Source organism: Lactuca saligna, chromosome 4, assembly GCF_052625555.1.
Source record: "Lactuca saligna cultivar CGN05327 chromosome 4, ASM5262555v1, whole genome shotgun sequence".
In the NCBI taxonomy this organism is placed as follows: Eukaryota; Viridiplantae; Streptophyta; class Magnoliopsida; order Asterales; family Asteraceae; genus Lactuca; species Lactuca saligna.
The window spans coordinates 309,913,196-309,929,008 of record NC_136420.1 but is presented as its reverse complement, the minus strand read 5'-3'; positions in this window follow the sequence as shown (position 1 = coordinate 309,929,008).

Here is a 15,813-nt window from a genome sequence, read left to right as displayed (position 1 = left end):
TATACATGCATACCAGACATATCATTAGTGAATCTACAATAAACACTACAACTAACTGAATGGGCCGGCCTTGGTTCCTTAGACCCATTGGTATGGTGAGGAGACTCACCTAGCACTGTTGAAGTCCCGCAGATGCAACCCCAACTGCTGGTTGACAGGTTCTCGAACTGCCAACATGAAACAATACCCGATTAATAATTAGGTTCCAAGCCCAAGGTCCAACTCACACCCCAAAGACCTAATATTCAAGTAATGGGCCAAAGCCCAACATATGGCCCAATTTTCCAAACATAGTCTTATTCAAAGGCCCAACCATTTAGTCTAGTACAAACTTTCAACATTCTAATGGCCCAATATTATATAATCATTAAGGCCCAAACTATGGCCCATCAATGGGCTAATTTTCCAAATTGGGCCCAAACCCTTTACATGGGCCTTACCTTAGGCCCATTAAATTATTCTAGCCCAATTGCTTGTTCTTGGACGGCCCATTATTATCTCAATCATCAAAACCCAATAGAAATGCCCAACTTAAAGCCCAATGAAATTAGGGTTTCACATAAAATGATGATTAGGTCTAAGTGTTCCTTCTTAACCCATTCAGGACTTAATCCATTAAGTCTGATATTGCCTTCAGGTTAATTTGTCAATGTTCTTAATCAATATTTTAAGTTTATTAACCAATTCTAGAGCGGGTCCCAATCAATCCCCAAAATTAGGGCTTCATGGCATTTAGGGCAATACAATCCGACTAGGCCCAAAGTTAAGTCCTTAGGCCCATTAGGGCTTCATTGGGCCCACTGCTCCATCAGGCCCACTTTGTCCAACACCCCATACGAGTCCACACAACAAAGCACACCGCCACCCAACATGGCAGTTGGTGGCGGTAGGAGGCGGCAGCCACCACCTCACGGTGGTGGTTAGGGATCCTTTCTTTCATTATTTCACTTTCTTTTACATTTTACAAGGCTTTAATCTCAAAATAAACACACACACACGCACAGCCACCCTGTGGTGGCCAGTGGTGGTAGATGGTGGCAGCCACCATGGCTGGTGGCCTTGGTGGTCCCTTTACATTTCCGACGAACAAAATCACACACGCACGACACACACATGCGCAACAAAAGCAGCAACACACCCACACTACATGATAACGCAACAATAGGAGAAGCACACTCACACATGAACATGTTCTGGAAAACGAAACTTCCCAACTCAGCCTCAACGAGTGGCAACGAAGACTGGAACCCAGAAACGGGGATGGGGAAGAAAAACACGGCAAGGTGGTGGCGGTGGTTATTCGTGATCTGGAACAGAAGCAACGAGGAGTCACTGTTTGCGAACCTCATCGGCGACATCTTCTCTTCAATGGGATCGGGCAGCGGCGGTAATCCGAGAAATGCGACGGCGGTGCTCGGACTCAAATGGCAGCGGCGGCAGCAGCTTGGCTTGTTCAACAACGATGTTGATTGGCTTTAGTTGTTGAGAGGCTCCATTATGATGACTAGTGGCGGAACAAATCTTCAGTAGCAATGGAATGACACCGCTGGCGAAAGGCGGCATACGAGTGGTGCGGCGCCGGAGTTAGAGAAGGAGGGTGAAGGTGAAGGTGAAGTTGGCGGCTATAACACCCATTAGGGTTAGGGTTTAGAATGGGTTTAGAGGGTGATAGGTTTATATACCCGGATCCCATAACTTCATTCCATAACTAGACATCTGGTCCCTCATCCATCCTTTTCTTTCAATTTCGATCCCATATTTACCATTTCTACCCTAACTTCAAAAATCCCTATCATGTCAAATCCGTAATTTTCCAAACAGCCCCTCCCTTTACAAATTCTTTTCAACATAGTTCCAAATTTTACTCTTTAGTCACCACTTCCATAAATCCTTACAAATTAAGTCCCAAAATTATACTTTAACCCCCAAATAATCTAATTTATAACATTTGGCTCCCCCAAAACCCACTCCCCATTAAATAATACAGATTTCGGGCAACTATTCGTTCATCAATCATATCTATTTACTTATTTAATTAACAAGATGTCACAGAAAAAGATATCAACTTCCTCAGCGCCTCGTCCGCCCCGAGGTTCTCCAAATCCAAGGACTCAACCGACTTCCTCTTCCGGGATCCCGGAGTCTTGATAGTCAGATCAATCGAGGCTCTCTTTAGAGAAAGAGAATATGGGGCATTCTCTTTCTTCACCACCAGTTGGCCACTAGACATGGTCATATCAAGATCAGGGAGTGAGAAATGGGTGTTAGAGTGTGTAGCCTTGGATCCTCAAAATTGCAAAGAGTCTTAATCAGTTCAGGAGCCTTCAAAATAAATAGTGTAACGACCCAATTTTCACGTCCAAAAATTTCGTTTTTAAAACATTACTTTAGAAAATGTTAATAGATAAAAACATTGTTTGACCAAACTACATCACAACATAACCATGTTCAAAAGTCAAGTCATACAGCCAATCAAAACATCAGAGTATAAATCCCAAGGAAATCTAATAAATGCGAAACCCAATGTGTGTGCATGATGTGCCGCTACCGAGCCAGCTCCTTCCCCTTCGATGAAGAGGTACCTGAAACCAAAACTGTAAACTGTAAGCACAAAGCTTAATGAGTTCCCCCATTGTACCACAAACCATACAATCACATAACATACATAAATTGTCAGGCATATCTGGGTGCCCGACCTACCCCTTCGGTCCTCTCGACCGGATACTGCCTAGCATATCTGGGTGTTGGCCTCCCCTTCGGTCCTCTCGACCGGATACCGCCTAGCATATCTGGGTGCTGGCTCCCCTTCGGTCCTCTCGACCGGGTACCGGGGACTATTTCACCCCCTACTACTAACACATAGCACATATATCACATAGTCTATCTAGCATGGCTGGGCATGACTGCCCCTTCGGCCCTATCGACCGGTAACCTGGGGACTATCTTCCTTACTATCAATAGCACATAACATCATATCATACAACCACATAAACATAACACAGGTAGTAGCAACCCTAGATGAATATCACAGAGACAATCATTTAATCATACATCTCCTACTGGTGGGCCGACATTGTGGCCTTAGACCCACCGCTACTGGAAGGTAACTCACCTCGGAGTAGCTGCTGATCTTTTTGAGAAGAGTTTGACTGCTGCTGCTGCTGTTCCGGAAATCCTCCGGCTGTATTCCCACCAAACACTTAGTCAAAAACTGCTAACTGACCTTTGGGTAAAATGACCATTTTAACCCTAATCATGCCCTAAGTCAAAGTCAGAGTCAACTTCCAGTTGACCCAACTCGCCGAGTCCATATCCAAACGACTGACCTGAATTCTGTTTCTACTCATCGAGTTAGGCGTCTACTCGACGAGTTCTCCTTCCAAACTGGTGTTCAAGTCCTTCATCCCACTTGCCGAGTTGTACGAACAACTCGCCGAGTTCATCTTCTTCCGAAGAACAAGTTATACTGTGACTCGCCGAGTTGTATGAACAACTCGCCGAGTCTGATCTTGATCTAAGGAGATTGCCTTGAACTCGCCGAGTCTGGGCATTGACTCGCCGAGTTCCACTGTGGGTGAGTTTTGGCTTCCAACTCACCGAGCCCCTCCTGGACTCACCACACGACTCGACATAACAAAAAGGGGACAAACCCGGAGACTCGCGACTGGACTCACCAAGTCAGATGAGCGACTCGCCGAGTCCGCTCCATGCAAGAGCTAAAAATGCGATTTTGCTCGAATCCAATCCATGTAATTCATAGATCCGAGCTCCTAGAGCATGAATAACACGTAAAATTTCCAACTTTACGTGTAGATATCCATCTATGGGGTTTTTAGGGTTCAAAATGCACCAAAAGAGTGGATCTAAGGTTTATATGCAATATGGGCTCATAAAGGTAGTGGATCTGAGCTCCTAGAGCTCAACTATGCTTGGATCTAGGGACCAATCAACTGATTTCGAAATATTATGCACATACAAGTTTGGAAATGAGCCATGATGGACTTTATTGGGGCCGTAAGCATGGAGACAAGGGGGGAAACGAGCCATACCTTAGATATCACTCTGAAATTGCTCCCAAATGCTTGACCTCCTCTTCTTCTTCTTGTTCTCCTTCCCTACACACTCCAATCTCCAAGAGGACACACCAAATGGCTTCAAATCCACAAAACAAGGCTTAGAACGAGGTATATGGCTCTTAGGGTGAATGGGGGCTGGCTTGGGGGCGGAAAGGGGGATTAAATAGGGTGCAAACCCCTGAAACTTAGGGTTTCATCCAACGGCGGTGACTCGCCGAGTCCAGGATATGGACTCGCCGAGTCGCTAACTTAAACGTGTCCCGGGTCTCATCCCTACTCGGCGAGCCGGACCTATGACTCGCCGAGTCCAAGGCTTAAAAGGGAAATACTCAATCAAGATTTACATACCAGGAACCAGGTGCTACAAATATCCCCCACTTATTTTAGACTTCGTCCTCGAAGTCTGCTGCTTGATCCTGGAACAGCTTGGGGTAATGCTCCATCATTTCATCCACCGGCTCCCAAGTCCACTCCGAACCCTTGCGGTGCTGCCATTGCACCTTCACTAACTCCACCCTTTTGTTTCTCAAATCCTTCGACTTCCTGTCGAGGATTGCAACTGGGCGCTCAATGTAATTCAGGCTGTTGTCAACCTGAATATCCTCCAACGGCACTACTGCTGAATCATCCACTAAGCACTTCCGCAGCTGAGAGACATGGAAAGTGCTGTGGATCTGGCTGAGCTCGTCTGGCAGATCCAATCTATACGCCACCTTGCCCACTCGGCGTACAACCCTGAACGGTCCGATAAATCTTGGGCCCAATTTGCCCCGCTTCCTGAACCGAATGACGCCTTTCCAAGACGACACCTTCAGGAGAACCATATCCCCAACTTGGAACTCCAAGTCGGATCGACGCTTGTCGACGTAACTTTTCTGCCGACTCTGAGCAGTCTGAAGCCTGCTCCGAACCTGCTGGATCCTCTCAGTCGTCTCGAGCACCACCTCGGTGCTCCCCATGAGCCTCTGGCCAACTTCACCCCAGCATATCGGGGTCCTTCACCTCCGTTTGTACAACATCTTGAATGGGGGACGGTCAATACTCGCGTGGTAGCTGTTGTTGTATGAGAACTCAGCCAAGGGAAGGTAGGTATCCCAGCTACCACCGAAATCTAACACGCATGCCTGCAACATATCTTCAAAAGTCTGGATGGTCCGCTCGCTCTGACCATCCGTCTGCGGGTGAAAGGCGGTGCTAAAATGCAAACGAGTGCCCAACTTGTCATGAAACTTCTTCCAAAATCTGGAAGTGAATCGCACATCTCGGTCTGATATCACTGACACTGGCACCCCGTGCCGTGCTACTATCTCCCTGATGTAGATATCGGCCAACTTCTCGGCCGAGATGCTCTCCTGGATCGGAATAAAATGGGCGCTCTTGATCAATCGATCCACGATGACCCAAATCGAATCTACTCCGCGCGCAGTCCTGGGAAGCTTTGTGATAAAATCCATCGTGATGTCTTCCCATTTCCACAACGGGATGTCCAACGGCTGCATCTTCCCATGCGGTCTCTGATGTTCGGCCTTGACCTTCCTGCAGGTCAAGCACCGCTCGACGTACCATGCCACATCCCGCTTCATGCAGGGCCACCAATAATCTAGACGAAGATCCCTATACATCTTCGTCGCCTCGGGATGAATAGAGAATCGGGACTTGTGCGCCTCCTCCATCAGGATTTGGCGCACGCCTCTGTGATACGGCACCCACACCCTGCGGTGTAGTGTCAATAGTCCTCGACTATCATAATCGAAGGAGGAAACCTGACCCACCACACGTTCACTCTTCCGATGTTCCTCCTTGATAGCCTCCTGTTGAGCCTCCCGAATCTACTCCAACAGGGGAGTCACCACGGTCATCCTCATGCAAATATCCCTGATCATCGCCGCCTTGCAGCTAAGCGCATCGGCCACCATGTTGGCCTTTCCCGGGTGGTAAAGGATCTCACAATCATAATCCTTCACCACGTCCAACCACCGACGCTGCCTCATGTTCAGATTCGGCTGATCCATGAGGTACCTCAGACTCTTGTGGTCCGTGTAAATGGTACACCGAACCCCGTAGAGGTAATGTCGCCAAATCTTGAGGGCGAAAACCACAGCCCCCAACTCCAGATCATGCGTCGGGTAGTTCGCCTCGTGAGGCTTGAGTTGCCTCGAAGCGTAGGCAATGACATGCCCCCTCTGCATCAATACCGCGCCCAACCCTGAAATAGACGCGTCACAATAAACTACAAAATCCTCTACGCCCTCTAACTGGGCTAAGATGGGCGCCTCGCACAATCTCTGTCTCAGTGTCTCAAATGCTGCTTGCTGCTCGGGTCCCCACCGAAAGAACACGACTTTCTTCGTCAGCCGTGTTAGGGGTACAACTATCTTACAGAAATCCTGAATGAACCTCTGATAATAGCTCGCCAAACCTAGGAAACTTCGAATCTCAGATGGAGACTTCGGAACCTCCCATCTCATCACGGCCTCGACTTTGGCCGGATCGACCAGAATCCCATTCTGGTTGACAAGGTGTCCGAGAAATTGCACCTCGCGCAACCAAAACTCACACTTGGAGAACTTGGCATACAAGCTCTCCCTCCTCATGGTCTCCAAAACCTCTCTCAGATGCTCCTCATGCTCCTCCTGCATCTTGGAATAAACCAAGATATCATCGATAAAGACTATCACAGATTGATCCAACATCGGTCTGCATACGCGGTTCATGAGGTCCATGAACGCGGCAGGAGCATTGGTGAGCCCAAACGGCATCACCACGAACTCATAGTAGCCATAGCGCGTCCGAAATGCGGTCTTCTGCGTATCCTCCTCTGTGACCCTCATCTGATGATAACCCGAACGCAAATCAATCTTGGAGAACCAAGATGCTCCCTGAAGCTGATCAAAGAGATCATCAATCCTCGGGAGTGGGTAACGGTTCTTCACCGTTACCTTATTCAACTCCCGATAGTCTATACACATCCGGTGCGACCCGTCCTTCTTCTTCACAAACAGAATCGGGGCTCCCCAGGGTGAACTGCTCGGTCTAATGAATCCTTTGTCTAGCAGCTCCTGTAGCTGCGTAGACAACTCCTGCATCTGGGGAGGAGCCATCCGATATGGTGCCTTGGCTATCGGGGCCGCACCAGGAACGAGGTCAATCCTGAACTTCACCTGTCGCTCAGGAGGTATCCCAGGAAGCTCCTCTGGGAAAACATCTGCAAAATCTCGCACCACCGGAACCTCGCTCATGGTCGCATTACCTGCCTCTCGGGTATCCATCACGTACACAACATATCCTGCGCATCCCTGCTGAAGGTAACGTCTAGCCCTCGCTGCTGAACATACAGTGGGTCCGCGCTGTGGCTTCTCGCCATGAATCACTAACTCTCCCCCACCTGGGGTCTGGACTCGCACTAGCTGCTGTGCGCAATCTATCACTGCCCCATTAGGGCTCAACCAGTCCATGCCTATGATCACCTTGTTACCACGCAACAGAATGGGAACCAAATCCACCAAGTAGCGCTCCTCGAACAAACGCAATACGCAGTCCCGAAATACCATCGATGCTCGCCCCGATCGATCATCAGCAATCTCTACTTCCAAAGGACAATCCAGCATGCCCGAAGACTCAGGAAACTTCTTGCTAAGCGCAAGGGACACAAACGATCGGGATGCACCCGAGTCGAACAACACCTGGATTGGGATACCGTTCACATGGAACGATCCTAACACATATACATATACCGGGCATATATCAATATCATAACATCATATAAATAAACGAGAGAGAAAAGAATCATACCCGTCACCACATCGGGTGCTGTGTGTGCCTCCTCGGTGGTCAGCTGGAATGCTCGGCTCCTCACCACTGGAGCCTCTGCCTTGCCCTGTCGGCCATCAGTGATCCGCAGGGTCGCTGGAGCTGGCGCCTTTACCGGCGCTGAACCTGTCAACTGGGGGTAATTGGCCTTCTTGTGGCCCTTCTGGTTGCAGTGAAAACACAACTCCGATGTCTGAATAACTGTTTCCGGAGCAATGCAATCCCTGCTAAAGTGCCTAAACTTGCCGCACTTGTAGCAGCCTGATGATCCCAACCTGCACGCCTACTCGTGCGTCTTGCCGCATTTCCTGCAGCGGCCCCGTCCCTGTTGGTCTTTTGGCCCCACATCTGATCCCTTGGGCTTCTTCCCTGAAGCCCCTCCTCTGCTTTCCGTTTCCGGATGTGCTCCAAATCTATCTCCCTCTCCCTTACCCTGGCAATCATGGAGTCCAAGGTGGGGCAAGCTGAAAAACTAACATGCTCTCGGATGTCATCCTGAAGCATATCATGATAACGGGTCCTCCTCATATACTCGTCACCTGCATACTGGGGCACCAACAAAGCCCTCTCCCGGAATTTGGCGGTGATTTCCGCCACAGTCTCATTCGTCTGCCTCATATCCAAAAACTCCCTGGCCAGTTGCTGAAGCTCGAAAGCCGGCGCAAAATCTGCCCTAAACCTAGTCACAAAGTCCGACCAGGTCATAGCCTCAATAGCTGAGGCTCCCAAAGAATCACCCACTGACTCCCACCAATCTCGAGCTCAGTCTCGTAAACACCCTGCTGCATACCTCACCTTTGACCCCTCAGGGCAGAAGCTAGTCAACTGTGCAGACTCGATGTCTGCAATCCACCGCCTGGAAACAATGGGTCCTTCACCCCGTGGAAATCCAGTGCACCGCTGCCCCTGAAGTCCTTAAAGGACAGCGTGCGAGATCCCGACTGGCCAGATGCCATGTCGCTCCTGAACGCCGCGAGGCGATCCTCCATCAACTCGATGATCCCTTCCTTGATCGACCCGAAGATAATGGGGGTCGACTCAAGGATACCTCTGGTGATCTCTGACACGATGAACTCGCGTAGCCTCTCATCTACTGGCTCGGAACCTGATCCCTCTCCTGAACTGCCAACTGCTGGTCTCGGGCGTAGTACCACCATTCTGAAATACAAAGAAATAACAACTATTAGCGATACTAATACCCCTGGAGGGAGCCCACCCACTACTAGTTCCCTAGTCTTATCTTAGCCTTCCTCGGTTCGGGTACGGATCCTCTGCTTCCAGTAGTACGGGCCCATACTACCTTCCACATCTATCCGTACCTTCCCCAAAGACCGCCTCGACTCGACCAGGTCCCTTCCCCTACTGTTGATCACTGCTACTCATTATCCTAGGCTTACCCTAGGAAACCTCTAACTCCACCCAACCCAGCCTTCAGCTGCTGAAGGCCTCTTGGTGACGCCAATTAACTATTACCTGAATACAATCACATGCGCTGAGGCTCGGATAATCCTTCGAGTAAGGGACTCATCTCTACAACGATTAAGACTCAAACAAGAGCTACGCAATAGAGTCAAATCCAACACTCTGAGATTATTCAACCCTGATCACATGTGACTTAAACATATTCACCTAACAGTTAACTCCCATCACTTCAAAGCCCATATAGCACAAAGCAAACAACATTTGGACGTAAGAAAAACAATCTCAAGTAACTCTATCCTCGAAGAGAGAACTGAACTAGCATACAGTGTTAAACTCGTACTATCAGGAATAACCTAAACAGGCTACCATACTGCTGTCTACTCAGCTCTAGCATGCAGCTCTTTCATACACTGAAGCACGTAAAGCAGGCACATAAGGCATCACTCCTAGATCCTTAGTCCTATTCTAGCATGCTGTTCTACAGAAACTGATAAACATAAATAAACTTGTATGGGTACATTGGGGAATACTTACTTGAGCTTCGCCGGTTGCGCACATCACACACATTATTCTTTCTTAAAACCCTTTACTTAACCCTTTTAGAAAACATTTTCTCTTTCCAAAATCTTTTAACCCTCGATTTGAGTCCAAACACCCCCCGAAGGTGTGTCCGAATCCCTCAAACCAGGGCTCTGATACCAACTTGTAATGACCCAATTTTCACGTCCAAAAATTTCGTTTTTAAAACATTACTTTAAAAAATGTTAATAGATAAAAACATTGTTTGACCAAACTACATCACAAAATAACCATGTTCAAAAGTCAAGTTATACAGCCAATCGAAACATCAGAGTATAAATCCCAAGGAAATCTAATAAATGCATAACCCAATGTGTGTGCATGATGTGCCGCTACCGAGCCAGATCCTTCCCCTTCGATGAAGAGGTACCTAAAACCAAAATTGTAAACTGTAAGCACAAAGCTTAGTGAGTTCCCCCATTGTACCACAAACCATACAATCACATAACATACATAAATTGTCAGGCATATCTGGGTGCCCGACCTACCCCTTCGGTCCTCTCGACCGGATACTGCCTAGCATATCTGGTTGCTGGCCTCCCCTTTGGTCCTCTCAACCGGATACTGCCTAGCATATCTAGGTGTTGGCTCCCCTTTGGTCCTCTCGACCGGGTACCGGGGACTATTTCACCCCCTACTACTAACACATAGCACATATATCACATAGTATATCTAGCATGGTTGGGCATGACTGCCCCTTCGGCCCTATCGACCGGTAACCTGAGGACTATCTTCCTTACTATCAATAGCACATAGCATCATATCATACAACCACATAAACATAACACAGGTAGTAGAAACCCTAGATGAATATCACAGAGACAATCATCTAATCATACATCTCCTACTAGTGGGCCGACATTGTGGCCTTAGACCCACCGCTACTGGAAGGTAACTCACCTCGGAGTAGCTGCTGATCTTCGTGGGAATAGTCTGACTGCTGCTGCTGCTGTTTCGGAAATCCTCCGGCTGTATTCCCACCAAACACTTAGTCAAAAACTACTAACTGACCTTTGGGTAAAATGACCATTTTACCCCTAATCATGCCCTAAGTCAAAGTCAGAGTCAACTTCCAGTTGACCCGACTCGCCGAGTCCATGTCCAAACGACTGACCTGAATTCTGTTTCTACTCGTCGAGTTAGGCGTCTACTCGACGAGTTCTCCTTCCAAACTGATGTTCAAGTCCTTCATCCCACTCGCCGAGTTGTATGAACAACTCGCCGAGTTCATCTTCATCCTAAGAACAAGTTATATTGTGACTCGCCGAGTTGTATGAACAACTCGCCGAGTCTGATCTTGATCTAAGGAGATTGCCTTGAACTCGCCGAGTCTGGGCATCGACTCGCCGAGTTCCACTATGGGTGAGTTTTGGCTTCCAACTCACCGAGTCCCTCCTGGACTCACCACACGACTCGACATCACAAAAAGGGGACAAACCCGAAGACTCGCGACTGGACTCGCCGAATCCGCTCCATGTAAGAGCTAAAAATGCGATTTTGCTCGAATCCAATCCATGTAATTCGTAGATCTGGGCTCCTAGAGCATGAATAAAACGTAAAGTTTCCAACTTTACATGTAGATATCCATCTATGGGGTTTTTAGGGTTCAAAATGCACCAAAAGAGTGGATCTAAGGTTTATATGCAATATAGGCTCATAAAGGTAGTGGATCTGAGCTCCTGGAGCTCAACTATGCTTGGATCTTCGGACCAATCAACTGATTTCGAAATATTATGCACATACAAGTTTGGAAATGAGCCATGATGGACTTTATTAGTGTCTAAGTCCATAACTATTCTGGTATGTACTTGACCCGATGGTGCATGGTCCTTTTGGGTTGCCTTCACCAAAGCAACTTGATTGGAGAAATAAATAAAGAAAGAGAGGATAATATGATTTATTAATATGTTATAAGAATAATATATTAAAGGAGAAATCATATTTGTTTAATTAATATTGGTCAATAATTAATTAGGAATTAATTTTGTGATCAAGTGTAATTAATTAAACTAGAGGGGCTGATTTGTAATTATGTGATAGTTACAAAATAAGGTAAGGATTATCTTAAATATAGGGTGAACGAATTTGAGGTGATAAGGCCTTAGAATTCGACTATGATAAGGATTCAAGGATTATCTTATGGGTTGCTTTGTGGATAAGCAACTAGATAAGGATAATGATTGAAACCCTATCTCTACACCTATATAAACACCCCTTGGCTCATGAATTCGTGTATCTCTTCCCAAGAAGTCCTAGAGACGAATTCTAACCTCTCTCCTCTCTCTTTATACCTTCTCCATTTGCTCTTGGTGTTTGTAAGCCATTAGAGGAGTGACACTTGTGACTCTAAGCATTCCAAAGTCAATACAAGGAGATTTAGGATTGTTATTGCTATATAACAATCAAGGTATGTTCTTAAACCTTATTATATGTTAATATCGTTTTCCATATGCTAGAATTAGGGTTTATAGCCTCGGATTCAAAGCATGTACAATAGAGAAACCTAGATCCAAGCATTAGGGTTTGTATGAGCACATAGGATGTCTTATGACCAAAACCCATCAGTGGTATCAGAGCCATTGGTTTGGTTTCAATTGTATGAACCTGATATATTAGGGTTTATTGCCAATAAACCCTAAGAGGCTAGGGTTTTTCAAGATTAGGGTTTGCAAACCCTAATTTGCAAGAGTTTGAATAAGATCTTCAAATCCTTTCCTTAAACCCTTAAATTTCGAAATCTAGTATTTGTTATAATCCCTTGATTTTCGAAATTTGCCTCCTCCCCAAGATAAGATCCTAATTTTTTAGGGATTTGGATTTCCCCATATCTTGTAATTATCCTCTAATTGTTATATATGGTAATTCAAGATCTTGCATTATCTATCCATATTTTCGAAATCTATATAGATATTTAAGGGATTAGGATAACTTAAATGTATAAATGGTAATTATCCTCATTATTTAGATAATCCCTTATGATTTAATAATTAAATTAATAGTCTAATTCAAGATAATTATTAAATCAAGAGTTTTAATATTTAAAATTTTAATTTAAATGTCATAAATTCGAAATTTTAAGATAGATTAAAACTAAATTGTTTTGAAATGTTTCAAAACTTGCCCTCAAGTTTTGGAATTTAAAAGTTGATTAAAAAGGTTTAATTAGGAGTGTTAAATTCTAAAACCCTAGTATTGTTTTGAAAACTTCAAATCACACCCTTATGGTTTTATTAATTAATTAAGGTGTATAATTAAAAGAGATTTAATAAATCCATAAAAGTTTTGGTTTGCTATTTAATTGAATTAAAGGTATAATTATTAAATTTGACCACATAGTATTTTAAAAGTATGAAATGCACCCTATATTATATATATATAACATTAAAAGTCTAACATTATATATATGTATGAGTAAAAGTCAGTCTTACCGTTAGTAGGCCTCATTCACGAAGCTGGTCTATAAGGAGTGTTTAAGGAAATTGCCTATAAAATGGCGATTGAATGGGTATCCACTCTTACCCACCGCACTCTTGACTAGTGGAGGGTCGTTAGCCGAACGGGTAGGATAGGACGAAACCTTCCATTATAAGTATAATGAAATACAAAGTACCTAAATGTTTTGCAAATTCCCAATCTTAGTTACTTAGGCAAAAGTGAATTGATGCAATTCCATGAAATTACACTTTGTGCCCTTGCGAAGACGTTAGTGGAGCGTGTGTGGTTTACCGGCACACTAAATGGTTCTAAGCAAAGGTTGCAAAGGGTGACTCAATGTTTGTCATAGTTCGGTGGAGCGTGTGTGGTTTACCGGCACATCGAATAGGTGATTGTAACATGTGAGGACACCATGTAAGTTTGCATGGTTATTCACACCCGCTTTGTGATCCTCGGCATCCCAATCACAAACAAGAGGGGCATATCGAGATTTAAACATGCCATTGAATGTTCAATGAATCTCAAAGGATCTAGGAGTTTTCATAGATTTAAAACTTAAATTTCTTTTTCATTTTTCATGGTGGAAATTAGTGAATCGTCATTCACTTACCTTCAAATATTTTGCAACTAGATTACGGCATCCCTTTTCTAGGTTGTAGAATATTGTGTTGGGTCCTAGCCTTAGTATTTCATTTGGGTGATTTACTAAGGACTCAATCTATTAACTAACTTGAATTCGTTTTTCTCCCGATGTCAAAGTTCGACAACTATGGTCTTTCCAAATCCCGTGGAACAAGCATTCCACATGAAGATGATATTCCACAATTCGATCGAGGAACAAGAAATCATGCTTCACTTCCTCCTCCTCCTCCAATTATTCTTCCTAACCCACAAGATTGTAAAATTGAAAGGTTCAATATCACTCAAGCCCTTTTGGCAAGTAAAAATAAAGAAGGAAAGTCGGTGTGTGCACACGTCTTAGGGATGAAGTCACACATTGATAGGTTGAGAATGATGGGATCCGTTGTCGGTGAAGAGATGGCTGTTGATTGGGTTCTTCAGTCACTTCCTAACTCGTATAGTGAGTTCGTAAGAGAGTACTATATGATGAACCACGACGTGACCCTTATTGATCTCACCTATATGCTTATTGCTGCTGAATCAGCAATGGTTTGGCGCAATAGAAAAGCAAATTTGATTGGTGAATCTGCCTTCAAGACCTCTATGGATATAGACAATGGCAATGAAAGACATGCAATGATCGAAAAGTTTGATCATAAGAGAAAGGCGATGTTTGAAGTAGTTCCATGTGTTGTTCCAAAAGAGTCAATTTGCTTTTATTGCCAAGAGAAGGGGCATTAGAGACGAAGCTGCCCTAATTACCTAAGAGATCTAAGAGATGGGAGATTCAAAAGTATGACTACGCTTCAGGTAAAATCCACTGTCAAACTCCGCTAAGTTCCTATTCATTGATTGTTAATACATGATGTGATAAGATTGCATTTGAATGTTTTGAAGGATCGGTGAAAAGAAAGGAAGCTTGATAAGAGAGCAAGATGAATCTAATCACAAGAGATGGATCTCGATCGCATGGACTTGAAGATTGGATTTTGAGCTTAGATAGTTATGATAGAGTTGTTAGAAATTTTCCTTTTACATAGTTTTCAATATATTTTGCATTGTAAGGACAAATGTTTTTCTGCTGCTTTTATAAATAAAATAAATTTTGTTTGACTTATTTATTTATTTGTTTACTTCCTTGCAATGAAATCGTTATAAAAATTGATGCTTGCATATTTCTACAACGAATGGATATGATTCTTAGTTATGTTATTTATGTAAATGTCGAGAATTTACCAAATAGGGAGAGTTTCTCATCGCCCAAAGTTTCAATTGGACAGAAATTTGGAATCACGCAACTTGGTTGCATGATGAATGAGAAATTTCATATTTGATAATTAGACTAATTCGTTGACAAAGTGTCAAGTGAAGGACTAGGAGATCGAGTACACAAAGTTGTGTGTTGATCAAGTTCACCATAAGAGTAACAAAGATATTCATCATGATTTGCTAAAGGTTTAGTAAATATGATTATATACTTACAAGATTAAGTGTAACTCTGAATTGATTAAAGGGTTTAGATCAATAGTAGAACGAATAAGAAGAATCAAGTACGCAGAAAGATAAAAGTTTCTCCATTCTAAGAAGAAGGGAGAGTAGCTTTTATGCTTTATAATGGGTCTTAATGATTAAGAACCATATCTCAATTGATCTTCTAAGTAAGTCTTAGTACAATTTTATGTTTAAGAAGAGGAATCAAGGATTGAAGAAATGGTTAAATCAAGAAGTCTATAATACTTCGTTCCAATAACAAGTCTTAAAGTTAAGATTGTGGCAATGAGTGAAAAGTATTAAAGGTTTATAACATTCATCAAATGCGGAAAGTTGTGATGTCTTGAATAAGACAAAGACCGACTAGGACCAATTTATG